The following is a 27,271-nucleotide window of genomic DNA, read 5'->3' on the forward strand; positions in this document are numbered from 1 at the left end:
CAGTTGAATTTGAGAATTGATATGGTACAAATGTTCTTGCCATTGATTGATTTTCTTTGGCCTCAGGAGTACAACCTGAAATTATAATCTGATAATAAAAAATACCAATTTGAGTTTTAAACATTATTTTAACCTTTAAAATACAATCTTGTGAGAAAACTTTGAAATTACTCTTTAGTTCTTGTCAAGCAATTTTTAAACTTTGGTTTGTTGTTTTAGTGTACAAAAATGCTAATATAACTGAATACACCTGAATCTGCACTATACAGTAGATTAAAAGCTTTGTGCAGGGATGATTTGTGGCAATTTATTGGTTGACACATGATCATTATGAGGTTAACCAGTATATAATAACAGCTTATTTATATTGGTCTTATTGTTATTATGTTTATATTTTTTAACATGGTGTGTTACAAACTGTTCTACCTTCCCACTTAAATGGGCTGGTTTAAAAATTATTGTATTTTAACTAAATAAAGTTAAACCAAAGTGTTATAGGACTACTGGGTTTGATTGCTTGTTGCATGGTAACAGACCAGTATGCAGACACAATGGGAGTTGCAGTAGAGAAAGAATTTAATAATTGTAGGGCAGTCAAATGAGACAGAGGATCCTTCAAATCCTCCTCCCTCAAGGGTTTGGGGATGGAGCTTGTAAAGGGTCTGAACAGGTAGGGCTAAAATGTGGGGATTGCTGATTGGTCAGGAAGCAAGGGGTGAATTCCTGGGACAGGGAGATGAAGAAACCGCATTCCTGTGCAGAGTTCTTTGGTTCCTTGGTTGACGTCTTTAGAATGGCTTCAGCCATTCTGCTGGAATTCAGGACCTGAAAATGCCATAAGCAATTCTTGGGTAAAAAGGTCCAGTGTCAGAGATTCTGTCTATAGGAACAATGGGGGAGCAGGTGGTCAGCATGCCACATGACCCTTGGTTAGTTACCAGCTACAGGGAAATGGGTTGAAGTGCCCCAGTGCACCCTGGTCAGTGCCTGACTATAATTCTGCCTAAAGCCTGGCTTGTACTTCTCCATCAACTCTGTGAGGGTGGTGGTTTCAAAAGGGAGGTGGGAAAAGCATGGCTTAGATAACCAAAATGGGCCCACAGTTTTATAGAAGTCCTGTGTTCATCAATCTTGAAACGTAGAGTATTTGAGATCATTTGAAAAAAACTTGAAGAATTTCTCCCCATCCCTTTCTCCCAAGTCTTCATCTATTTCCTATTCCAGACTTTAAAAAATGCATCATGGATTTATATATAGGTACATACAAATAGAGTAGTATTCTAAAACTGTAAATGGAAACATACTATACTTCTATTAGTCTATGGTTAGTATTTTAAAGAGAAGTTTTTTTTAAAAAACTCAGATGAATTTAAAATAGTATTGATTTTTGAGAAGCAATTGGTTTATTTAGTCAGGTGTTTCCCCCTACTTCCTGCTAAGTATTATTCTGGGGAGTAAAGTAAGAATTATTACTTAATCATTGTTCTAGCCTATGGAGTAACAGATTGAAAGTTTTCCTCAGGTTTCATTTTGATACTTATTAGACCCACTGTGTAATGGCTCCTGCATACATTATCCTTATTCGAAAGAATACAATTATATTTAAGTGCTGTATGACTTCTTCTAAAAATCAAAAGTAAGTAATGCTTAAACTTGTTATATTTATCCTGAAACCAGTGTGAAGAACCACTTTAATATTGGTGTAGTTATCACTTTATGGTATAGATAGTAGTTTATAAAGCACTTTGGCATGCCTCAGCCTATTTGGTGCTGCTATTTGTTTGTTCTAATTTTAATTTTTGTGGGTATATAATAGGTGTATATACTTACAGGGTAGATGAAATGTTTTGATACTGGCATGCACTGCGTAATAATCACATCATGTAAAATGGGCTTGGTGCTTCTTTTTGAAGCTGTCAAACTGTACATCTTTTTTTTTTTTTTTTTGAGACAGAGTCTTGCTCTGTCGCCCAGGCTGGAGTGCAGTGGTGCAATCTTGGCTCACTGCAACCTCTGCCTCCTGGGGTCAAGCAATCTTGGCTCACTGCAACTTCTGCCTCCCGGGGTCAAGCAATCTTGGCTCACTACAACCTCTGCCTCCCGGCATCAAGCAGTTCTCCCTGCCTCAGCCTCCCGAGTAGCTGAGATTACAGGCGCCTGCCATCACACCCGGCTAATTTTTGTATTTTTAGTAGAGACAGGGTTTCGCCATGTTGGCCAGACCTTAGGTGATCTGCCCTCTTCAGCCTCCCAAAGTGCTGGGAATACAGGCGTGAGGCACCATGCCCGGCCTTGATGTGTATGTCTTTATCAGAGCCCACATCACACTGTGTTTATAGGCTATGATTCTCTTCCTCTTGAGTTTAAGCTTTTTAAGTGCAGGGAGTAAGTTTTTTTCCCCAGTTTTTAAAATTAAATATTGAATATATGTACAAGATATTTATAAAATATATGTGCAGTATAAAGTATACATTGAACTAATACGTACCCCCTACTCAGTTTAAGAACTAGAGCCTTGCTATTTATTTCCTTTGAAGTTCTTGCTTCCCTGATCCTATTTTCTTTTCTCTCTGATGAGAGGTAACCAGCTTCCTGAATTTCATGTCACATTCCTTTTTTTTTTTTTTTAAATAGTTTAACTCCTTATGTTTTTATTTCTAAACAGTAGTTTATTTTCCATCTTTGGAACATTGTAGAAATGGAATCATAATGAGCATATTCTGTGACTTGCTTTTTCACTTTACATTGTATTTCTGAATTTCATCCCTGGTGTTACTGGAGCCACTGGCTTACTTGGTGCCTGTGTGAGAATTAGAAAGGGCACCTGTCTGTACCAAAATATCCCTTCAGATGAGCAGAATGAACCTTTGTATAAAGAAAAAGGTATGCCTTTCTGTGGACACATGTGACCTTACGTCAGGCTTTGCGGTTTGACACACTGAATGTGGATTAAATGTCAGCCCCTGCTCACCCGTTTGGCTAGATGCCCATGTGCAGTACATAAAATGTATCTCTATTACATGGTTGTTACATGTAGTTCATTAATTTTAACTGCTCTGTAGTATTCTATATAAATATATCACTATTTCTTCTTTCTATTGTGATATACATTTGGATTATTTCCAAGTTTTAAAAAAATTCACATTCTTACACACTATGAAATGTGTCTTTTTAGTCTCTGTTTTTCCAGTGTAATGCTTAGAACATGGTTGGTCTTCAGTAAATGTTTAAAAACTTGGGTTGACTTCAACTGGAAAAACAACCATGTGAAAATAGACAGGATAAGCAGTGATACTCCCATTTTACCAAGGATGGAAGTAACACCAAGAGATATTAGATAACTTACCTCAAGACCATACTATTAATTACTGGCAGAATTGAAGGACTGATATGATAGTTCTTTTGTTGTTGTTGTTGTTTTTTTTTTCAACTTTTAGAAACTGATGTTTATTTTTCATCAACCATTTTTCCATGTTGCTTAAGAGCCCGTGCAAGAACAGCTTAAGACCATTCAGTGGTTGCTCCTACCCATTCAGTGGCCTGAGCAGTGGGAACTGCAGACCAGTCTTCCGTGGCAGGCTGAGCACTCCAGTCTTAAGTAGGGAACTGCTGAACAGGCACAGAGGGCACCTGCACACCTTCAGATAGTCTGCAACCTCAGGCTGAGTAGCAGTGAACTCAGGAGCTGGAGCAGTCCATTCACCCTGAAATTCCTCCTTGGTCACTGCATGATAGTTCTTTAATGCATATTCTACTGTATTAGGAAATAATATTTTCTAAAGAGTTCTCATGTATTTCAAGAGGGAAATAAAGATTGCTAAATACAAGAATTAGTGACCTTAGGGCTGAGCAGCAGATGAACATTCCAGCTAGACTCAATCTAAAGTGCTTATCAACAGAATTGTGAACAAGTAAGGCCACTAAATTTGGGGGTGGGTGTTTTGTAGCAGTAAATAATGGATGCAGCCAATAAAGTTGATATTTCCATAATTATGTAGTAATGTTGCTTGTATTATCAGTGTGCTACCTGTGCTTATTTAGTACAAGTGTTATAAACTCTTTCTGAAGGAGAATAATTGTAATGTGGTTTTGATATGAAGGCCAGCTTGACATTACTATAGCCTTGGAATGTTTTGAAGTCAGGTAATGTGGCGTCTCTAGCCTTGTTCTTGTTGCTGAGGATTGATTTGAATATTCAGGCTCTTTTCTGGTTCCATATGAATTTTAGGATTTTTTTTTCTAATATTATGAAAAATAACTTGGTAATCTGGTAGAGATTGCATTGAATATTTAGATTGCTGTGGGCAATATGGTCATTTTAACAATATTAATTTGGCCGGGCACGCGGTGGCTTATGCTTGTAATCCCAGCACTGGGAGGCCTAGGCAGGGGGATCACCTGAGCTCAGGCATTTGAGACCAGCCTGGGCAACATGGTGAAACCCTGTCTCTACTAAAAAGACAAAAATCTGACTGGCCACGGTGGTGTGCGCCTGTGGTCCTAGCTACTTGGGAGGCTGAGGCAGGAGAATCAATTGAGCCTGGGAGGCAGAGGGTGCAGTGAGCTGAGATCGTGCCATTGCACTCCAGCCTGGGCAACAGAGTGAGATCTTGTCTCAAAAAACAAAAAACAATATTAATTCTTGTGATCTATGAGCATGTCATGTTTTTCCATTTGGTTATGTCATCTTCAGTTTCTTTCATCAGTGTTTTGCAGTTTTTCTTGTAGAGATCTTTTACCTTGTTAGTTAAATTTATTCTTAGATACTTTATTTTTCATAGCTATTATAAGTGGGATTGCCTTCTTGAGTTTCTTCTCGGCTAGATCACTCTTGGTTTATAGAAATGCTACTGATTTTCATGTGTCGATTTTGTATCCTATAACTTTACTGAATTTACTTATCAAATCTAAGACTTCTGGGTTGAGTTTTAGGTTTTTCTAGGTGTAAGATCTTATCATCAGCAGAAAGGGACAATTTAACTTCCTTTATTCCAATTTAGATGACTTTCATTTCTTTCTCTTTCCTGACTGCTCTGGCTAGGCCTTTCAGTACTTATGTTAAATAGGAGTGGTCAAAGTGGGTATCTTTGTCTTGTTCCAGTTCTTAGAGAAAGTCTTTCAACTTTCCCCCATTCAGTATGTTGTTAGCTGTGGGTTTGTTTTATATGGCCTTTATTATTTTGAGATATGTTCCTTCTATGCCTAGTTTGTTGCATGTTATTATCATGAAGGGATGTGGAATTTTATCAGATGCATTTTCTGTGTCTATTGATCATACGGTTTTTGTCCTTCATTTTGTTGTTGTGATGTATCACATTTACTGATTTGCATAGAACCATCCTTACATCCCTAGTACAAATCTCACTTGATCGTGGTGTATTATCTTTTTGATGCGCTACTGGATTCTGTTTGCTAGTGTTTTGTTGAGAATTTTTGCACCTGTGTTCATCAGGGATATAGGCCTGTAGTTTTCTTTTTTTGTTGTGTCCTTGTCTGATTTTGGGATCAGGGTGATTCCAGCTTCATAGAATGGGTTAGGCAGAATTCTTCCCATTTTTGGGAATAGTTTCAGAAAGATTAGTATTAGTTCCTCTGTACGTTTGGTAGAACTCAACTGTCAGTTTGTCTGGGCCTGGACTTTTCCATGTTGAAAGATGTTTTATTATTCATTCCATCTTGCTAGTCATAATGTCAGTTCAGGTTTTCTATTTCTTTCTGATTCAATCTTGATAGGTTGTATGTTTCTAGAAATTTTTCATTTCCTCTAGGTTTTCCAGCTTTTTAAGCATATGATAGTTCATAATAGTCTCTGATGATCTTTTGTATTTCTGTGGTATCAGTTGTAATGTGTCATTTTTCATTTGATTTTATTTGAGGCTTCTCTCTTCTCTTCCTGGTTAAAACCAGTGGTTTATCAATTTTATTTATCTTTTTGAAGAGCCAAATTTTTGTTTTGTTGATCCTTTGTATTTTTAAGTCTCTTTCATCTAGCTCTGCTCTGATCTTTATTATTTATTTTCTTCTGCTCATTTTATGTTACGTTATAATCTTTGGGCATTTATTGCTATAAACTTCCCTCTTAGTACTGCTTTTGCTGTATCTCACAGGTTTTGGTATATTGTGTTTCTGTTTTCATTTGTTCCAATAAATTTTTTAATTTCCATGTTTTCTTTTTTTTTCTTTTTTCTTTTAAATAACTCTTGCCCTGTCATCCAGGCTGGAGTGCAGTGGTGCAATCACAGCTCACTGCAGCCTCGACCTCCTGGACTCAAGGGATCCTCCACCCTCAGCCTCTCAAGTAGCTGGGACTACAGGTGTGCACCACCACACCTGTCTGATTTTTGTAGAGACGGATTCTCACTGTGTTGCCCAGTCTGGTCTTGAACTCTGGGGCTCAAGTGATCCTCCCATCTTGGCCTCCCAAAGTGCTGGGATTACAGCCATGAGTCATGGTGCCCAGCCTTTATTTTCATCTTAATTTCTTAGTCAATTCAGAAGCATGTTCCCCCCCAACCCCACCCATGTATTTGTAGAATTCTTCTTGGTATTGATTTTAGTTATATTTTATTGTGGTATGAAGAGATACTTAACAGGTTTTCAGTTTTTTGTTGTTTGTTTGTTTGTTTTGAGACTGAGTCTCACTTTGTCGCCCAGGCTGGAATGCAGTGGCGCCATCTCGGCTCACTGCAACCTCCACCTCCCAGGTTCAAGCAATTCTTCTGCCTCAGCCTCCTGAGTAGCTGGGATTACAGACTTGTGCCACCACACCTGGCTCATTTTTGTATTTTTAGTAAAGATGGGGTTTCACCATGTTGGGCAGGCTGGTCTCAAACCACTGACCTCAAGTGATCTGCCTGCCTTGGCCTCCCAAGCTGCTGGGATTACAGGTGTTAGCCACCACGCCTGGCTGTTTTCAGTTTTTTAAAAGTTATTCATACTTATTTTGTGGCCTAATAAAAGGTCTATTCTGGAGAATGTTCCATATACTGATGAAAAAAATGTATATTCTGCAACTGTTGGATAAAATGTGCTGTAAATGTCTGTTAGGTCCGTTTTGTCTGAACTCCAGTTTAAATTCAATGTTTATTTCTTGACTTCTTGTCTAGGTGAGCTGTTTAACATTGCGAATTGGGTGTTGAAGCCCCCAACTATTATTGGATCTTTCTTTTAGATCTAGTAATATTTGCTTTATGAATCTGGGTACTCCAGTGTTGGGTGCATATAAATTTGGACTTGTTATATCATCTTGCTGGATTGATTCTTTTTTCATTATTTAATGCCCTACAATTAATGATTGTCTTTTTTTATTGTTCTTTATTTAAGTCTGTTTTTTTCTGATGTAAGTATAACTATTCTTGCTTGCTATTGGTTTCTGTTTGCATGGAATATCTTTTCCATTCTTTAACTGTGTATGTGTCCTTATTAGTGAGGTGAGTTTCTTGTAAGCAGTTGGATTGTTTTTTTTTTTTTTTTTTAATCCATTCAACCATTGTGTATCTTTTAACTGGAGAATTTAATCTGTTTAGTTACTATCAAGGTTATTATTGATATGAGAGGCTTTGTCCCTGTCATATTGTTAATTATTTTACAATGATGTTATATATTTTGTTTCTTTTTCTCTCCTTGTTAGTCATTATGGCATGGTGGATTTCTGTATTGATACCATTTGAGTCCTTTTTTCTTTGTGTGATTGCTTTGCCAGTGAGTTTTATACTTTTGTGTGTTTTCATGATGGTAAATGTCTTTTTGCTTCCAGGTTCAGGACTCCCTTGATTATTTCTTGTAGGGCTGGGCTAGTGGAATTAATTCCTTGAGCATTTGCTTCTCTGGAAAAAACTTTATTTCTTCTTCATCGTGAACAGTAATTTTGTTGGATACAGTATTCTTGGCTGCCAGGTTTTTTTTTTTCTTCTTCCTGTCAGCACTTTGAATATATTATCCTATTCTCTTCCGGCCTATAAAGTTTCTGCCGATAAATCTTCTGTTAGTCTGATGGGGTTCCCTTTATAGGTGTCCAGGTCCTTTTGTCTTGCTGTTTAGCTTAGATCTTATTTATTTTATGGCCAGGCACGGTGGCTCACACCTGTAATCCCAGCACTTTGGGAGGCCGAGGTGGGCGGATCAAGAGGTCAGGAGATCGAGACCATCTTGGCTAACATGGTGAAACCCCATCTCTACTAAAAATACAAAAAATTAGCCGGGCGTGGTGGCGGGCGCCTGTAGTCCCAGCTACTCGGGAGGCTGAGGCAGGAGAATGACGTGAACCCGGAAGGCGGAGCTTGCAGTGAGCCGAGATTGCGCCACTGCACTCCAGCCTGGGCGACAGAGCGAGACTCCATCTCAAAACAAACAAAAAAGACTTTATTTATTTATGTATTTATTAGAAACTAGGTCTCAGTCTGTTGCCCTGGCTGGAGTGCAGTGGTGTGATCAAAGTTCACTGCACCCTTGAACTCCTGGGTTCAAGTGATTCCCCCCAACCCCAGCCTCCTGAGTAGCTAGAACAATAGGTATGCGTCACAATGCCCAGCTAATTAAAAATTTTTGTAGTGATGGGATCTCAGTATATTGCCCAGGCTGATCTCAAACTCCTTGGCTCAAGCGCTCCTCCACCTTGGCTTCCTAAAGTGTTGGGGTTACAGGAGTGAGCCACCATATCCCGCTGGCTTCGACTTTAGCCAGTCTGATTAAAATGTGTAGTGAAGAAGATCTTTTAGCATTGTATCTTTTTGGGAATTGCTGAACCTCCTGTATCTGAATATTTTAATTTCTTGCTAGACTTAGGAAGTTTTCACCTATTCTTTTGTTGAATAGATTTTCTAATCTTTTCACTTTTTCTGTGGGTTTGGAGATACTGATAATTTGTATATTTGGTCACTGTATGTTATCCCAAATGTCATGAATGCTTTACTCATTCTTTTTAATTATTTATTTTTGTCTGACTGCATTATTTAAAAAAGTCTATCTTCAAGTTCTGAGCTTTTTATCTTCTGCTTGTCTAGTTTATTGTTGAAGCTTTCTAATGTATTTTATATTTCCTTCGATAAATTCTTCAGTTCCAGAGTTTCTACTTGTTGCTTCTTAAAGATATCTATCTCTTTGGTAAATTTCACATTCATGTCCTTAATTGTTATTCTGATTTGTTTGCATTGTGTTTTAGAATTAATCTGTTTTTTACTGAGCTTCTTTAAAATCAATATTTTGAATTTATTATCTGGAATTTTGAAGATTTTAAAAAATTAATATATATTGTTGGAGAATTGGTGTATTCCTTTGGAGATGTCATATTTCCTTGCTTTTTCATGTTTCCTGTCTCCTCATATTGATATCTATGCATCTGGTGTAATAGTCTCTTCCTCCTATTTTTGAATTTACTTTTTGTAGGGGAAGACTTTTTCTTAAAGATATATCTGTGGTTTCATGATTGAGCAGGGCTCTTTGGCTTTGATTATGGTTGCATGCAGTATTATAGTCACTGCATGATTTCCTTGGCTGTAAATAGCTTTACTGGTATCTGTTATTTCCTTGGAGGATTAGGGTGAAGTTATTAGTGGAAGCTGTGGTGAAGTTGCGGTGTGGACTGGGAAGCCAGGTAGGCCAGTCTTCAGGCCCTAGTGGTGGCAGCAGTGGGCTGTGCATGCTTTGTTCCCCAGGGCAGTGTGTGATTGGTACAGTTTGGATATTTGTCTGCCCAAGAATGTAATCCCCAGTGTTGGAGGTGAAGCCTGGTGGGAGGTCATGGGGGCAGATTTCTTATGAAAGTTTTAATACCATCCCCTTGGTGCTGTCCTCGCAATAATGAGTAACTTCTCAGGACACCTGGTTGTTTAAAAGTGTGTGGCACCTTCCCCCTTCTCTCTTGCTCCCACCTGGTCATGTAATATGCCCTCTCCCCCTTTGCCTTCCACCATGAGAAAAGCTCCCTGAGACCTATCCAAAAGCTGTGCAGATGCTGGTGCCATGCTTCCTGACAACCTGCAGATCCAAAAGCCAATTGAACCTCTTTTATTTATAATACCCAGCTTCAGGTATTTCTTTATAGCAATGCAAGAACAGCCTCATACATGCTGGCACCTGTGTCAGTGGTTACGACGGACCAATTCTTGATGCCTTCACATGGCTTACTCCAATGCCAGTAGTGGCAGTGGGGGCTGGGTAGGTGAGCAGGTTCTCATATCCCTGGCCAGCTGGAGTGGTTTGGGCAATGGCAATATTGGTGGTTTGATTACCTTCTGGGTCCCTATCTGTGTGGGCTGGTGATGGTGGTGGCTGCAATATAGGGTCACCCCCAACAGCCCCAGACATGCTGCTGCCAGGCTTTCCTGCTGTCTATAGCAGCAGTGCTGCCATGCTATACAGAGTGGTGTAGGGGCCCTGCCTTTGCATGTGAGCCTTAGCATGGAGGCCATGCTGCCAGTGGGGTTTCAGTCACCACTCACTGCCCCTCACTGGTAGCCCTCCAGCTTGCCTAGCCCAGCCTCCAGTGATAGCAGGAGCAAGTACACAGAGCAGGGGGAAGGGTACCATGCTCTGTGTGTGTGTGAGAGCTTGATCACAGAGGCTGTTCCACCCGTAGGAGAAGAGTTCACTCTCCCTTTGCAAAGCCAAGCACAGGGTTTGTGAATTGCTGGGCTTGGAGTCACTTCTCACAGCCCCGGACAGGGAGCTCTCAGACACTGTAGAGTGTGCTTCGGTTTCCTTTGTCCCAGGTACTGCCTTTCAGTGCACTGTACCATTTTTTTCCTGGGGAGTAGTATACCCTGTGGGTTAAAGTCCTTTGGATTCAGCCAGTGCTGTGCCACCACGGCCATTCAGGTCTTGGGGGATGGCGAATGACCCAGGATGAGTTTCCTGTCTGGTGCAGTGCCTGCCCTTGCAGCGTCTGCAGATCTCCACCTGCGCTAGTGTCAGGGTTCATGTAGGTAGAGGAGCTCTCTTGTGGTTCATCAGATCGCAACAGTCCGTTGCAGAGACATGGACTGCTGAAGCTCTTTTACTTACCATTTTCCTGTAATACAGAGTCCCTCGGGGCTCTTGGTTGATCTTGGTTAAGCTGACTGCTTTCTTTCTTCTCTTTCTATGCCTCTGGTGTTTGCTGTGAATTCACCCGTGGACTCTAATGTTCTCTTCTACTTGAGGTATTTTTATTCCTAATTTTGGCTTTTCTTTCTGGAGAGGGTGGCTGTCTGATATCTGTCGTCAGCCATCTTCAACCAGGTAACTGAGTTTTGACCAAGCTGGTGAAAATTTAATAAAAGTTGTTATAGTGTTCTTCAGACTGCTGGGATAAATGCAGTGTTGTGTCACTTAATGTAAAGCAATTTCATCATTGTTCAAATATCAGAGTGTACTTACACAAATCTGAATCTAGGCTGTATGGCCATAGCCTATTGCTCCTAGGCTGTAAACCTATACAACATGTTACTGTACTGAATACTGTAGGCAGTTATAACACAATAGTATTTGTGTATCGAAGCATATCTAAACCTAGAAAAGATACAATGTTAAATACAATATAAAAGATAAAAAATGGCACACCTGTATAGGGCCACTTACCATGAATGGAGCTTGTGAGTCTGGAAATTGCTCTGGATGAGTCAGTGAGTGGTGAGTGAATGTGAAGGCCTAGGACATTACTGTACACTGCTGTAGACTTGATAAACACTGTATACTTAGGGTACACTAAATTTAGAAAACATATTTTTCTTTCTTCAATAATCAACCCCAGCTTACTGTAACATTTTTACTTTACAAACTTAAATTTCTAAAAAACTTTCTGACTCTTGTAATAATACTCAAAACAGCAACACATTATACAACTGTACAAAAAATATTTTTTTCCTGATATTTTATAAGCTTTTTTCCTATTAATTTTTTTCCTTTTAACTCTTTTCTAAAAAAGGAAGACACAGGGGCTGGGCGTAGTGGCTCATGCCTGAAATTCCAGCACTTTGGGAGGCCAAGGTGAACACACACTTGAGCCCAGGAGTTCAAGACCAGCCTGGGTAACATGGCAAGACTCCTTCTCTGCAAAAAATACAAACATCAGTTGGGCGTGCACCTGTAGTCCCATCTACTTAGGAGGCTGAGGTGGGAGAGTCGATTGAGCCTGGAAGATTGAGGGTGCAGTGAGTCGTGATGGCACCACTGCACTACAGCCTAGGCGACAGAGCAAAACCCTATATTTAAAACAAAACAAAAAAAACAACGAAGACATGAACACACACATTAGCCTGGGCCTTTCCTAAGCCTTCACATTCACTCATAGGATATTACTGTGCTATGGTTTGGATGTATGAGCTCTCCAAACCTCATGTTGAAATTTGATCCCCAGTGTTGGAGGAGAGACCTCATGGGACGTATTTGGGCCATGGAGGCAGATCCCTCATGAATAGATTAATGCTATTCCTTGCAGGTGAGGAGTGAGTGCATTCTCAGTCTTAATTCCCGCAATATCGGGTTGTTAAAATGAGTTTGGCTCCTTCCCCTTTTTTCTCTTGCTTCCTCTTTTGCCCTGTGATGTCTGCACATGCTGGCTCCCCTTCACTTTCTGCCATGAGAGGAAGCAGCCTGAGGCCCTCAGAAAATGCATTGGTGCTAGTGCCATCCTTCTTGTGTAGCTTGCAGAACTATGAGCCAAATAAACCTCTATTCTTTATAAATTATCCAGCCTTGGGTATTCCTTTATAGCAACACTAAATGGACTAAGACACACTGTCTTTCACTTATACGTCTTATCTCACTGGAAAGGTCTTCGGGGGCAACTAACAGGCATGGAGATATAATGTCTTAAAATAACAGTGCTTTCTTATGGAATACCTCCTGAAGGACCTGCCTGGGGTTGTTTTGTAGCTTACTTTTCTTTATCAATAGAAGGAATATACTCTATTTATTCTAAAATTATAGTAAATCCATCAACTAGTAGCAGGGTTGTTTTATTTCCATCAGCAAGTATTATGTGCTGTACGTAATTGTTGTGTGCTACACTTTTATCTGACTAGCAGTGCAGTGGGTTTGTTTATACCAGCATCACCACAAACATGAATAATGTATTGTCCTGTGACATTACTAGGTGACTGGAATTTTTCAGCTCCGTGATGATCTCATGGGGCCAATGTTGTATATGCAGCCTGTCATTGACTGAAGTGTCATTATGCAGTGCATGGCTGTAGTATGTCTAGCTGTTAAATGTCTCTTGTGCTCCTAGACTTCAGTTTTATTATTAGACAGGACCTTACTAATAATTTAATTTAACTCTGTTAACATTTTATAGATGGAAAAATCGAGGTTCAAAGAGGATAAGTGACTTGCCCAGGGTTCTCTAGGTTTTTAGCAACTCTAGGACTAGAATCAGTTTTCCAGCTAAATCTAATGTTCTTCCCACACTGTGTCACACCTTCCTCCCTTCAGTCTCATTCCATGGTGGCATCCTCTCTTCTTCATAGCAGTCATACTTATCAGATCGGAAGGGATTCTCATAACTCCATTTGTATCCATTTTATTTACCCCAGCAACTGCTCCCCATCTCCTATGTTGCTAGCCGATGGGCACTGGCATGTAGTAAAAATAGGGAATCGCCATATTTCCTAGTCCTCAGAGGCTAGCTTATAATCTGAAAGAGGCTTAATACTTCTGTGTCAGATTCACATGAGAAGGAATCATTGAGAAGCCACTGTTCTTGAATCTGGAGAACTCAGGAGAGATCAGATCAGTCCTATTAGGTTATGTCCATCCTGGAATGTTTGTTAACTGGCTCTAAGGGGCATTTGTTCTGTGGATGGATTGCGATGGAACCAGTTTTTGGGGTCTTTCCTGATTGAGATCCACCTGACTAGTGCTGTTTCATCAAATAAGCCTCCAGAGAAAGAGAAAGTAAAGTGATACCTTGACATATCTTTAACATGTTTTAGTTTAATGGGATAAGATCTGTTTTTAGGTATAAGGATTTGTGAATTGAACAGAATTATAGTTGAAAGCAAAGGGATGAGAGGATTTTTATATAGCAACAATGATAGTACAGAATCTATGCTATTGCAAGGACAACTGTGTTACACTTATATTTGTGCCTGTCTCTTCTGCTAGACTGAAGAGGGCAGACACCATATCTTATTTAATTTATATCTCCAATGTATATCTCCTTGTAGACATTTAATAAAGTATGGTTGGTTGAATCAAGAATCTTTTCTTATTTTAAAATTCAAGACTGATGTTAAATATTTTGAGCTGAGTTAATTCATCTTTCTGAAGCTGTCCTCCAGGTTATCTCCAGATTATTTATCTCTCTGTGAAGTGTGAGCTAACTGCCTCTACATTTTGTTATCAGTCAGGTAGCAGGTATATACTATGTTTAAAATATTGTATTATAATATTAGGTGCCATTGTGGTGAGTGTGATTATGATCAATTTAGTAGGGATGAGATAAGAGAAGTAGAGAAATACTCAGAACAACTTAAAGAGGAAGTTCTTACATTAAAAGTTTAGAATTTAGAAAAACATACTAATACTTGCAAATAGTTACGGAATGCAAAATACTGCAATATGGCAGTATTCCCAGTATTTAACAAGCAGAAATGGAACTCCTCATTACCAGTTTAATCTCTAACAGCATTCTAGGCACTGTAAAGAAACAGTCCTCATCCCATCTCGGTTGACTATTACTGTTTACACTTTTATCTCCTAGTCAACTTTCTGGATGTTTAAAGAGAGTAACACTAGATTTAGGCCGGGAGCAGTGACTTATGCCTGTAATCTCAGCACTTTGGGAGGCCAATGTGGGTGAACCACTGGGGCTCAGGAGTTTGAGACCAGCCTGGTGAAACCCTGTCTCTACCAAAAAATACAAAAATTTACCTGGGCATGGTGGCATGTACCTGTAGTCCCAGCTACTCAGGAGGCTGAGATGGGAGAATCACTTGAACCTGGAACGTGGAAGTTGCAGTGAGCTGAGATTGTGCCACTGCACTCCAGCCTGGGTAACAGATGAGACCTGTCTCAAACAAAACAAAACAAAACAAAACAAAAAACAAAACAAAAACCACAACAAAAAACCCCACTAGATTTAATCTATACAGCTGATTCCAGGCCAACAGAAGGACTTTTAGTTCTGGAAATGGAATGTTTCTGTTAAAGATCAACTGGAAATTTTTTAAGATGCTTCCCAGTAACAACCTGGGGGAACCAGTGGAATTTGGAATTAGATTTGACAGTTCTTTAGTACATATTCTTTAAATAAAGAAGAAAGGGAATTAGTTCATATAATTCTCCTACCACCTTTAGGTTTTTTGTTGTTGTGCTTTTATTAAAGAATAAATTGAAAGAAGTTTCCTTGGATGGTAGAAAGAACCTGGTTCATACATACATATATATATATATTATTTATTTATTTATTTATTTATTTGGAGATGGTCTCCGTCATCTAGGCTGGAGTGCAGTGATGTGATAATAGCTTACTGCATCCTTCAACTCCTGGGTTCAAGCAGTCTTCTGCCTCTGGAATATCTAGGACTAGAGGCATGCACCACCATACCCAGCTAATTTTTTAATTTTTTTGTAGTGATGGGGGATCTGGCTGTGTTGCCCAGGCTGATCTCCAACTCTTGGGCTCAAGTGATCCTCCTGCCTTGGCCTCCCAAAGTGCTGGGATTACAGGTGTGAACCCCTGTGTCTGGCTGAGCCTGGTACTTTTAGAAAGAGAATGTAATTGGCCAGGCGCGGTGGCTCATGCCTGTAATCCCAGCACTTTGGGAGGCTGAGGCGGGCGGATCACCTAAAGTCAAGAGTACGAGACCAGCCTGTCCAACATGGTGAAACCCCATCTCTACTAAAAGATACAAAAATTAGTTGGGCTTGGTGGCAGGCAGCTTGATCCCAGCTACTTGGGAGGCAGCGGCAGGAGAATCGTTTGAACCTGAGAGGCGGAGGCTGCAGTGAGCCGAGATTGAGCCATTGCACTCAAGCCTGAGGGACAAGAGCAAGACTTCTCTTAAAAAAAAAAAAAAGAAAATGAAAAGAAAGAGAATGTAACTTTAAAAATCAAGGTCTGCATTTCTTTCTTCAACAAAATATCTTATACTTGAAATTATTTATATAGTCCTTACAAGATTATCTACTTATTTCTGATTATACACTTTAATCTCATCTTCTGTATTATGCTGACAGCATCTTCACCACAAGGGACTTGCCTCATTTTCCAGTTCATATAAAGAAGGTAGAGAAATACTCAGAACAAGATGAAGGGATAAGGCTTTAAAGATACTCAAAGTCCTTTGCCTCTTGAAACTTACAGAGGAATAGAGAGAGTTAACATAAAAATAATTCAGTGATAATTGCTATGAAGGAAAAAAAAAAAAAGGAAGAGTAACAGTTTGGGAGATAGAAAGTATTGAGAGTGCTCTTTTGGATAGAGTGGATGGGATGCCCTTTCTGGGGAAGTGATATTTAAGCAGAGGTTTGAATGAAAAGGTTTAGGGAAGAGTGTTTCACTGAAAGGAGTTGCTCTGTTAAGAGCTCCGAGGCATTGAACTGGCTTGGTGTGTTCATGGAACATTTATCTTTGTATCACCAGACTTAGCAGTTGTTTCCCTCAGAGTTTGTTAAACTGAATAACCTGTACCTGACTCACCATATGTCTAATACTATGCCTTTGTTGATCAGTTTGTTGTTTCCAAAGTAAAGCGAACTGGGCTTTATATAAATTAGCTCATGACACAGGTCTCATAAGTATGATGCCCTATTAACTTGTGCAAATCACATTTTTATGAAAGTTGTAATCCTTATTTAATGTCTAATGTTGTTTAGTCATGCCATTTTGGATACATGCACATGTGTGTATGTATGTATGTGTGTGTGTGTGTGCACGCAGTGGGTCTGCTACCACAGCGTTGGTTCTAGCTTGATCAGCTCTCATCTATAATGAATGCTAGACATAGAGCAAATTAAAACTAAATTAAAAACTATTGCTAGTGACTGATGACCAAATACTGTTCAGTCTGCTCCCAGGGCATCATTATAGCTGTGCTTGAATAATTGAAGAATAAACTCACTGATTGCCCAATACATCTGTAGATTTGCCCAGAGACCTTAAGTTGAAGTGATTCTGAAGTGGCGCTTGTTGTTAGCCCCAGGCACTGCATGCTGGCAAGCCTCATTGATTTGCTAAACTGTATTGTTCCAGGTAGGAGTTAATGTCAAAATTAAATAATTGAACTTGTGTGTACGTGTTTGTATAACAGTTCCATACCAGAAAACCAAATTTTATACTCTACTTGGCTGAGTTAAGTTTTAGTAATTTGTTTGAGGCATTCTTAGAATAAGCGCAAAACCTATTAAGAAATTTCTCTTAGAGTGCTAGGCTTGCTTGGTAAATCTCAGTGAGTTTCCTATAGACTTCATTATTGTTTTTAAAATCAACCATTCAGGCTTGGCCTTTACTGCTCACTGAACTGGATACCTACTGTTTTTCCACTAGATCTGTATCTAATTTATGGTAAAAGGACCACAAAAAATTATTTCTATTTTGGCACCTAACACTATTATAGTTAAGGGTCTGTTGGCATTTCCATTAAAACGTTTTCTTAGAGAAGTTTATAACTTGGCAGTTTTACTTGGCTTTGGGCTGAAACATTGCTATTTTTGTCCAAAAAGCAAATTCTTCTATCAAATTTCATATAACTGAAATTATAATGTGTAGAGGGGGAAGAGCTATCAGAATAGGTCTTTTTTTTGATACTCTCACAAGTGCTTCGATTATACAGTAGTCTTGTGTGTGATATTTATTCTTACGTTTTATTCTTATCTCAGTAAGAATTTATTTTTGTTATGCAAGATAAGTAAGTTCTAGAGAGCTGTTGTAAAACATAGTGCCTATAGTTAACAATACTGTGTTGAGTATTAAAAATTTGTTAAGAAGGTAGATATCAGGATAGGTGTTCTTACCACAAAGCAACCACCACTACCACAACATGTGGGGCATGAGGAAACTTTTGGAGGTGATGGAAATGTTTATTACCTTGAATGTGGTGGTAGTTTTATGGGTATTTGCATATGTCCAAACTCACCAAATTGTATACATTAAATATGTACAGTATATCAATTATTCCTCAATAAGGCTGTTTAAGAAAGAATTTTTAAGAATGATTTGAAATATTTTGGTAAAATAATTCATCCCCATGGGTTCCTCTCTTTAAAGAGTTATAGTACTATTACGTATTTTAAAGTTACTTTTGACCAGGCGTGGTGGCTCACGTCTGTAATCCCAGCACTTTGGGAGGCTGCGACGGGCAGATCACCTGAGATCAGGAGTTCGAGACCAGCCTGGCCAACATGGTGAAACCCCATCTCTACTAAAAAAATATAAAAATTAGCTGGGTGTGGTGGCATGTGCCTGTAATCCCAGCTACTCAGGAGGCTGAGGCAGGAGAATCGCTTGAACCCAGGAGGCTGAGGTTGCAGTGAGCCAAGATCGCACACTGCACTCCAGCCTGGGCAACAGAGCAAGACTCTGTCTCAATAAATAAATAAATTTTTAAAAAACTTAACTTTTTAATTAGCAACTTCTGTTATTTATTATAAAAATTAAAGTACTTTGTGCATTAACTATTATATGAAAGGCTTGAATTATACTATCTTAAAAAAATTAAGTAAAATAAGACTTTCCTTGGTCTGACTTTCTATTATTTAAAACTTCGGTGACTGTCATAATTAAAGTATCCCTTACGTTGTTTGAGGGACAAATCCATTTCCTTAGAAATGAGTTAAGATTCATCAGTACTAGTACACAGAACTGGGTCAATTATGTTAGCCATTTACATTTTCCCATAATTTTACTTATCACTCTGTATCCATAAAGTATCCTTTCTGTCTCTGGAGAATATCTTTAGCCTGGGATTTTCTACAGTTTGCACAAGTAGTTCAGAAATGTTTGGTAAATAAATTCCAAGGGTTTCTTTGAAATTAGTCCTGAAGAAGAGGTGCCCATAAAAATCTCTTTTTACATTCTTTGGCATGCCTAAGACTGCCTTACAACAGTTGTCATAGACAAGAATTCGTTATATAAGGTGTTAAGTTCTTAACACATTCAAAGAAGACTGCTGACTCACTGCCCAAGATAACATGGTTGAGGCAGCTCCAGCAGTTTGTCTCCTAAGAAAATTACAGAAGAATGTGTTAGAGAAGGCAAGGTGATCACTTTTACAGTATTTTCTTATTATTGCTTTCATTATTTATTGTTAGTGATAATTACTATTATTGCCAACAAGCTACTTTATTTCTAAAATTTTACTTTCACAGTTTGACCAAACCTGAAGGCCAAATATTAATTGCATTGTAATTTCCAATCAAGTAACCATGACACCGGCTGCTCTTGCCGGGCTCTATTCTGTGGTGGAGGGGGAACCTGTGTTCTCTTCACATGGCTATGCTGGAAAGTGTATGGATAAGGCAGGGGTCCTGCCTGAAGTAATCCCAGTGTATTTTTAATGTCCTTTAATTGCCATTCAGGATGTAAGTCAGACCAGACACAATTGGGTCTGGTCACAGTTTAGGACTACTGAGCCCTGTTTATATAAAGGTGAATTTAGGAAATAAATCTGAAGCTATTACTTATGTACAATTTATTTTTCTTTAACATCTATTGATTTCTAAGCAATGTGAAACTAGTTCCAGAATACTCTATGTATTATATGTCTTTATTTGGCTTTGTTTGTGACCCCTGGATAGCATTGGTAGTGAAGTGGGAGGAGCAGATGTAATTCAGAATTTGACAAGGGCCTTGCTACCATAATCAAACTGAAACCTTATCAGACTTATTTGAAGTTTTCAAGAAGTCCGATTTTCTTAAAATTTGATAATGTTAACAGATGAAAAGTATATGAAGTTTTAAGTCTGTCTTTCTATATATTTGCCATAAAATTCTGTTTTGTTTTGCATTGCTTGGGTGATGTAGTTGTGAACATTTTAAATTTACATGCAAATTTCATAGTAGTCATCTTTCCTTCGGGTCCAAGGAAAGTATGGCAGCAGGTATGCCTTCTGTCTTCTGCCTTGGAAGGATTTTGACCTGACCTGAAGATTAGAAGATTGTTGCTGTTTTGCATTTAGCTTGGGTTACCTACAGGGATAGGAAAGATGTGGATTCCTTAGAGTACTAAGAATTTTAACATTAGCATCTGACATCTTTTTACACTGAGTTATTATTGACTGTTAGTTTTGGTTACCATCATTGTTTATCTACTATAGCCTCTAGGAGGACATTGTTCCTAGGGAGATTTTAAAAACCAAACTTAGTATGAGGCCAGAATACAAATAATTTTATCATTAATTACATTTCATTTCCCCTAATTCTTCTTATGTGTGAGAGTAATACTTGTTCTTAAGTGACCAACATTTTTAATGTACTATGTGCATATATTAAAAGAATAGAAACCAGTCTTGGCAGACACTGGAATAGTTAATTGGCTTTTCCAGCCAAGATAGGTTTGTAAAACTTTGTGAAAATTAAGAAATGGGAGGAAAAGTATGTTTCTATGCACTAATGGCATATTTTATTAACCCTTTACCTTAGGCTATAACATTTTTTTTTTTTTTTGCAGCATTCTTTCATTAGATAAGCAGCTGGAGGAAGGAGGCTAGTTAGTTTACTGTAAGTGTTAAATATCTGCAAACATTCAGATAGTTAAAATAATTATTTTCATATAAAATCCTGGGTAGAGATGAAGTTTTTCTAAAAATAAATGATAATTTTGAGAAAGGAATAAGAGCAGTGACATAATTCTGACTTTGAGACCTGTAATCTTTAATAGCAAACTTTTTTTTTTTTTTGAGACAAAGTCTTGCTCTGTCGCCCACACTGGAGTTCAGTGGCGTGATCTCAGCTCATGGCAACCTCCGTCTCCTGGGTTCAAACGATTTTCCTGCCTCTTCCTCCCATGTAGCTGCCATTATAGGCATGAGCTACCACGCCCGGCTAATTTTTTGTATTTTTACTAGAGACATGGTTTCACTGTGTTGACAAGGCTGGCCTCGAACTCCTGACCTCAGGTGATCTGCCTACCTCAGCCTCCCAAAGTGTTGGGATTATAGGCGTGAGCCACGGTGCCCAGCCGCAAACTTTTAAAAACAGCATTTAGAAAGGTTTGATGATATCATATGGTCTTTAATTGGACTGAACTTTTATATTCTTATTAGTACACGTATAAAATCAACAGCTTTTCATGATTCGGCATTTACATCTTAAATCTTGCACTCTGCTCTGTTAGGAAATAGAGCAACACTGGATATTTTGAAGCCAATAGGAAAAGTCTACATTTGTTATGTAAAAGTTACCTTACGCAATATTCAAGAGCAAGTGAACAAGGGTTGGGGGGTGGGGGTGCCAGAGAGCAGAGCATGCAAGAATGAGAGTGCGATTACATTGTCCTCTTCCATTTTAGTTGGTAGTTTGTACCGAAAACTGTAAAGTCAAACTTTTTGGAATTGTAACTGTCCCAAGTGGGAATGTAAACTATATTGAACAAAATTTATTTAGCCTGTTAAAAAGTCAACCTAAAACTATAGTTAATTAGTTTATATTGTTACATCACTTTTAATAGAGACTCACAATCAGTGCAGAGTAAGAGGAGCTATTATCAGGTGAGCTGACTGCTACCCATATGGGGCTTTAAGATAATGATGAGTTTAAATTTCCTCTTAGAGCTAAGTGAGAATAAAACTGGAGGCAATAAATACTCTTGGCCAAAGCCATTAAATGAAAAAGCTGGGAATTCTCCAGCTCTTGACTTAAATTGTTTGTTTATCAGCTGGCGCCTAGTCTGGAGTCAAGAGCTGGAGATTTCTATCTGTGACAGAACTTTGAAACTCTTGCAGGACACTTTCATTTCAACTTAAGGTAACTTGAGTTTATAGCTTTGGCTTTAAAGATTACTAATGATTTACTCATTTCCTTACCATTTAACCAGAGTGGACTTTTTCCCAGGAAGGGATCTGTGTTTATTTAGGGCCTTTGTCTGCGGAGGGATTAAAAGGCAGCCCACCAGCATTGTGAACTTGATGGTAATAAAAGGTCACCAAAACACACCATAAAAACATTCTTACCATGGAATTAATTATACAGTGTAATTTTACAAAGCAACTTGGTTACTCCATCTTATCCCCTCCCCCATATTTAAACATTTCAACTTTTAAAAAGTAAATCTTTGGTATAATTTTGGTTTATGAAAAAAACGTTTTTTTGTTTTATGATGTTTAAATGCTGAGGAAGTTGTCATGTGCATATGTACAGTTTAATTGCTTAAAAATCTTAAAAGTTTTTAAATAAAAATGATCATTTATTGTTAAACTATGGGATGAATAACTTGTTTGGGAGGAGGTTAGTCAGAAGGGTTGGTTAGTATTTTGTAGAACAGCTCAGTTTCTAAAAACCTAAGTCCAGCTAAGAATTTATCTGTGCCACCAGGTGGCATTGCATCCAAACCTGCTAATGATAAAAGAAGGATTATAAAATATATTTTTTTGTTAAAGATATAAAGATTTTGCTTTCGAAGTTAACTTAAAACTACATCTGATATCAAGGTTAAGTATCTCCAAAGAATTGAAAAGATTTCTAAACTCTGTAAATATTTTTTAGGTTGTTGATATTAAAACGAAAGTAAATGAAAATTAAACATTGAGGGGATTGCTATTTTTCATTTCGTAAAATAAGCATTTAACATTTGGCTTTTTTTTTTTTTTTTGCTCGTCTAAACACTGGAGAGGGGAATCCAGCCTATAAAGATTCTCACAAATATTTCAAATCCCCGCCCCCTACCATGTGGCAAGATTCCACCCCCCTCCTTGGGTCTTGTAAAAAAAAAAAAAAAAAAGTGTCAGCAGGTTTTACTGTATGGGAATTTTTAAAAAGAGGGAGAGACCTCTGAAAGGTGCAAGTTGGTCCTTTTCACAAGCCTCACTATGAGATTCATTAGGAGTTCATGTTCATGTCTTAAAAGCTGTTTTTGGGAAAGTAAATTCTTGAGTTTCCTGTACTGGTTTTCAGGGAGTCTTTATAGTCTTTTGAATCAGCTCATTTTAAAACAGTGATAATGTAAAAAGCACAATAAAAAAAGGCTCATTATAAATTTTATAAAAGTGTGATTTTTTTCATTAAAATACGTATTCATGTTCTATTTTTATGAAGCCATAAATATTAGTTAATAAACTGTAGCAGAAACAATTAAATTACTTAATACAGCTATCCAGGTGCTAGGATATGTTGTCAGAATAAATAAAGCTCAGTGTATATTCTATTGATTTTTATTCTTTTAAAAAATGTATTCACCATGCAGAGAGATGTTTAATGCTTAGCTTTGATCATTTATCAAAAAGCTTAGTGCTACTCATTTTATACTCTTGCCTCTTCTCTGAGGCTTCTTAATGTGCACAACCTGTTTAAGAAATGTATATGTTTTCAAAGTAAATGTTTGACCTCCCACCTTGATGTTCCCACTTAAAAGCAAAACCCTTCTCTCCCTTATATTTTGAATAACTTGATGAGAATGTGTGTTGTACTAAAACTAAATATACGTACCCTTCAGTATTACCAAAAGAGACCTTTTGGTTTTAAAAATTAGGAAATTTCACATTTGAAAGTAATCTAGACAAAGGTACTCATGACATTTGACCCTGAAATTTTTACTTTTAAACTTGATACAACAGTCTGCTTCTTAGCTTTGTTGTATGCTAATATTTCTACTTATTTAACATCAAAAAGCTGTCGAGGTTTCTCTTTATAGATTAGGCCTGTGTTCTGGAATTGCCTCCTGCGGTCCATGAATTGCTTCTTGGCTTGTCGTGTTAGAATTTCTCACCAGGGTCTTTTGTGAGCTATGTAGCCAACATTAAAAAAAAAAAAAAAATCAAATTTGATAGAGCAAACTGGATTAGTAAAAATTATACTTACTATTCATAATTATAATTGAGGTTTCTTGGCTAAGCATATTAATTTTATGCAGTAAGAGTAAGCACATGCAAATCTCATGTAATGATATGCATACATATAGTTGCCCACAATGACTGTATTTTTCTACTTATTTCTATAATAAAATGATGATTTTTTTGCTGAAATTTCAGAAATCTAAAAACATTGAAAAATACTGATCATGAGAAAAACAATTCTTACTTGTTAGGGTATATGTTATTTAGTAATGAAGCATTTAGATTTTGGATTCTGTAATTTCAGTTGGAAATAGTATTGGTGTAAGTGAGTGTTGCCATGGGAACCTCCACATAGATATAAAAGGCAATACTGTCTAAGTGGAGGAGGAGGGGCGATGTACTGAAATACCAGTGGCCTAAATGATCTATTTTATGTATGTGTTGGTGTGGGGGTGAGAGCTAGGATGAAAAGGGGAGAGAAAGTACTACGGAAAGTAAATGTTACCAGTCAAAGCAATTTACTCATACTTTTGGATTCTTTTAGATGGAAGTGTTTTAAAGCTTGAAATGTGATTCTTAATTATTGGTATCATTTGCACATACTGGGGAGTCTTTGCATACCTTATTTTTAACCTACATTGGAGTATGTTTAACTTACTTGGTTTTAGATAAAATTTAATTTAGTGAAATTTGAGAGTTAGGATTTCAGTCTTTGAAATGGCTTTAATTATACATGTTATTAAAGATGGTTATCATATTTAATTCTTTTTAAATATCTGAAATTTAGAAAAACTAAACTGACTAGGACACAGTTAATGTGACTTTCAAAGAAAAGCTAGCATTTTGGCTTTATAGTATTTTTAATATTAGATTTTTAGTAATTTTCTATAAATATATAGGCAAGGAAACAATGACTTACTGTATCTACATGTATAATATTTTATGGTTTAAAAAAATAAAGAATGAAAACAACAAAACCTAACATAAAATCTTTTTATATCCCTTAGGAGCACATAAAGATTATAGAGATAGAGATGATTAGAGAACAACCAATTTAACTGCATGCAAAGTAACATTTTTGTTTTTTGTATGCTTAGGTTACAAAAAAACAATGAAATTGTGCCCAACCTGAGTTAGCCTGGTAAAATGCAGCATCATCATCATGGCAGTTTTAACACTATGGATTCTGGTTGTCAGATACAAGTATAAAAAAAAAGAAGAGATATTAACCTGACAAAAACTGTTTAAACTTACCTTTTTAGTCAATCCAGAGAAAAAGCTGCCAAGGTAATAAAATATCCAGAAGTTTTTAAGTTAAAATGAGTAATTTAAATTAAAAGAGGTGAGGGGGCATGAGCAAGCAAGCGAGAAGAAACAGGGGTGAAAACGACAGGCACTGTGCTTCCCGGGCCTGGCTGTATCTGATGTAAATTAACCAGCAGTGGGGAGTGTATTGTTTCCAACTCCACATAAACAATGCTGGGTGTCTCTTTGGGAGTGGGTGGGTGCTGGGATGGATGGGGGTTGTTGAGAAGGGAACTGGCAAGCAGAGTTTATAATCTATTAGTGGATTTTTTTGGCATGCAAAACATAGTAGGAAAGAGAGTAAAGAATGAGAAAGTATGTTTGCACCTAAAATGGATCAAGTGAAACCTTAAAATGATGTGAAATAATTCATAATTGTTAGAGAATGCTTAGTTGTCAGTAATCTTCAGGTTAAAAAAAAATTTTTTTTAAAGACTGACGCCTTATAATGTAAAACGTTCAGCAATGAAGATGCCCAGTTTTAAGTGTACTTTTGGCATAGTCGGCTTAGCTCTAAACATGGCTTCTAAAAACTAAAAGACTAAGGAAACTTGTATTTGTTGGAAAAATAGGTAACAAGGGATGAAAAGTCAAGTTTATTTTTAAAAATAAGAGAATGAAAGTAAGAGCTACAACATCCGTGTTGCTTTTCTGTTTCAGTTTTTGCCTGCTGCTTTTTCTTCCTCGCACCTTCTTGGAGTAAAATCTGATAGTCTTAACGGAGTGGAAAGTGTGAAAATGCACACAGCCTTATCAATAAGTAGATTCAAAACATCTCTAATCACCTTAAAGTTTTATAGTGCAGAATTTTCTAGAAGTCAGCTCATTTATTAAGTACTTTTTGTGTGTCAGGTTACCTCACTGGGTTGTTTCTGTATTTTAAAACATTTCATCCTTATAGCATCCCCATGAAATGCAGATTATCCTAAATTTTTTTTTTTTTTTTCCAGTGAGGAAGTTGAGTCTCAGGAAGGCACGATAGGACAATATGTAATTTTAAGAATTAGCCTGATTTAGCAAAAAGAAGACAATTTAGGTAGAGGATTTTCAATATTATGGCAGGACTAATACATTCAAGTTTGGAGTTTCTTTGGGTTGCTAGAATAACTAAAAGGCTTTGGTTTGTTTCATTTAAAAACAAAATAGAGAAAAATACTTTTTCTTGCTCTATCGATATCACACCATTCAATGACCCCAACTCCCACACACGTACCCACAATCAAAATACAGAAAGAATTGTTAGCCAGCCAAAAAAAGTTCACATAGGTAATCTAAAGTAATTTTAGTTTTGGTTTTAAGTGCTTTAATCTAGCTAACCAAAGGAACAGGAAGGGCAAACATGTATAAACAAGTGAAAACCAGAACTTTTAACCTTCTAACATAATTTCCTTCATAGGTCTTTTAGCAATTGGATTAGGAAAAAGAGCCAGAATATCTTATTTAGTCATTAATTGTAATATGAGTACACAGGACAGCTTTACATATTTTCCCCTTTACCTTATATTTTTAAATTTTTATTTTGCAACATTACCCAGTTAAATGCTCTTTTGTAACTTTTTAAATACCCAAAATTGACCTTTACAAAATATCAATGAGAATTTCAGTATTCAACATTAATCACTGATAAGCTTTTTTTAAGTACGTTTATAGTATAGGTATTTAACGTTAATACATGATTAACAGTGTATCAAGCTTATTGCACGATCATAATAAAATACACCATTCAGTGCTAAGTAGACATTGCAATTATCATTTGGTGTTATACTGAAAGACTTATATTGGTAACTGATGACTTTCATCTTGTTAGTATTTTTAATCCCTCTCAACATATGTAATCTTTCAGTAGTTTCATCAAAAGAAATCTGTTCCAACAACTTTAAACAGAGGACCTTCAAGAGTGTGAGATGTGTGTGTTTTAATAGTTTTATCTTGAAGAGAACTCAGTGAAAGATACTTTCTAGAGTATGTTAGAAAGACCCAACCAACCAGCCCATACTATCATCATGACTTAACTTTTGGAGTTTTATACATAGGTTTCATTGAAGGCTGTAAGAAAATC

At 37.4% G+C, this 27,271-nt stretch overlaps 1 protein-coding gene and 1 long non-coding RNA gene across 4 annotated transcripts in view; one reads left to right on the forward strand and one right to left on the reverse strand.

Moving 5' to 3' along the window:
* The window catches only part of HIBADH (3-hydroxyisobutyrate dehydrogenase), a 141,407-nt gene that overhangs the window by 34,908 nt on the left and 79,228 nt on the right, over positions 1-27,271 (forward strand). The gene's annotated exons all lie outside the window — the stretch shown is intronic.
* LOC107129225 (uncharacterized) lies at positions 559-25,295 on the reverse strand. Its single transcript, XR_001489503.4, has 3 exons — positions 25,162-25,295; positions 11,002-11,237; positions 559-825 (listed from the first exon to the last, which is right to left on the reverse strand). It is a non-coding gene; the product is annotated as an uncharacterized lncRNA (long non-coding RNA).

The sequence above is a fragment of the Macaca fascicularis genome, chromosome 3 (assembly GCF_037993035.2).
Source record: "Macaca fascicularis isolate 582-1 chromosome 3, T2T-MFA8v1.1".
NCBI lineage: Eukaryota > Metazoa > Chordata > Mammalia > Primates > Cercopithecidae > Macaca > Macaca fascicularis.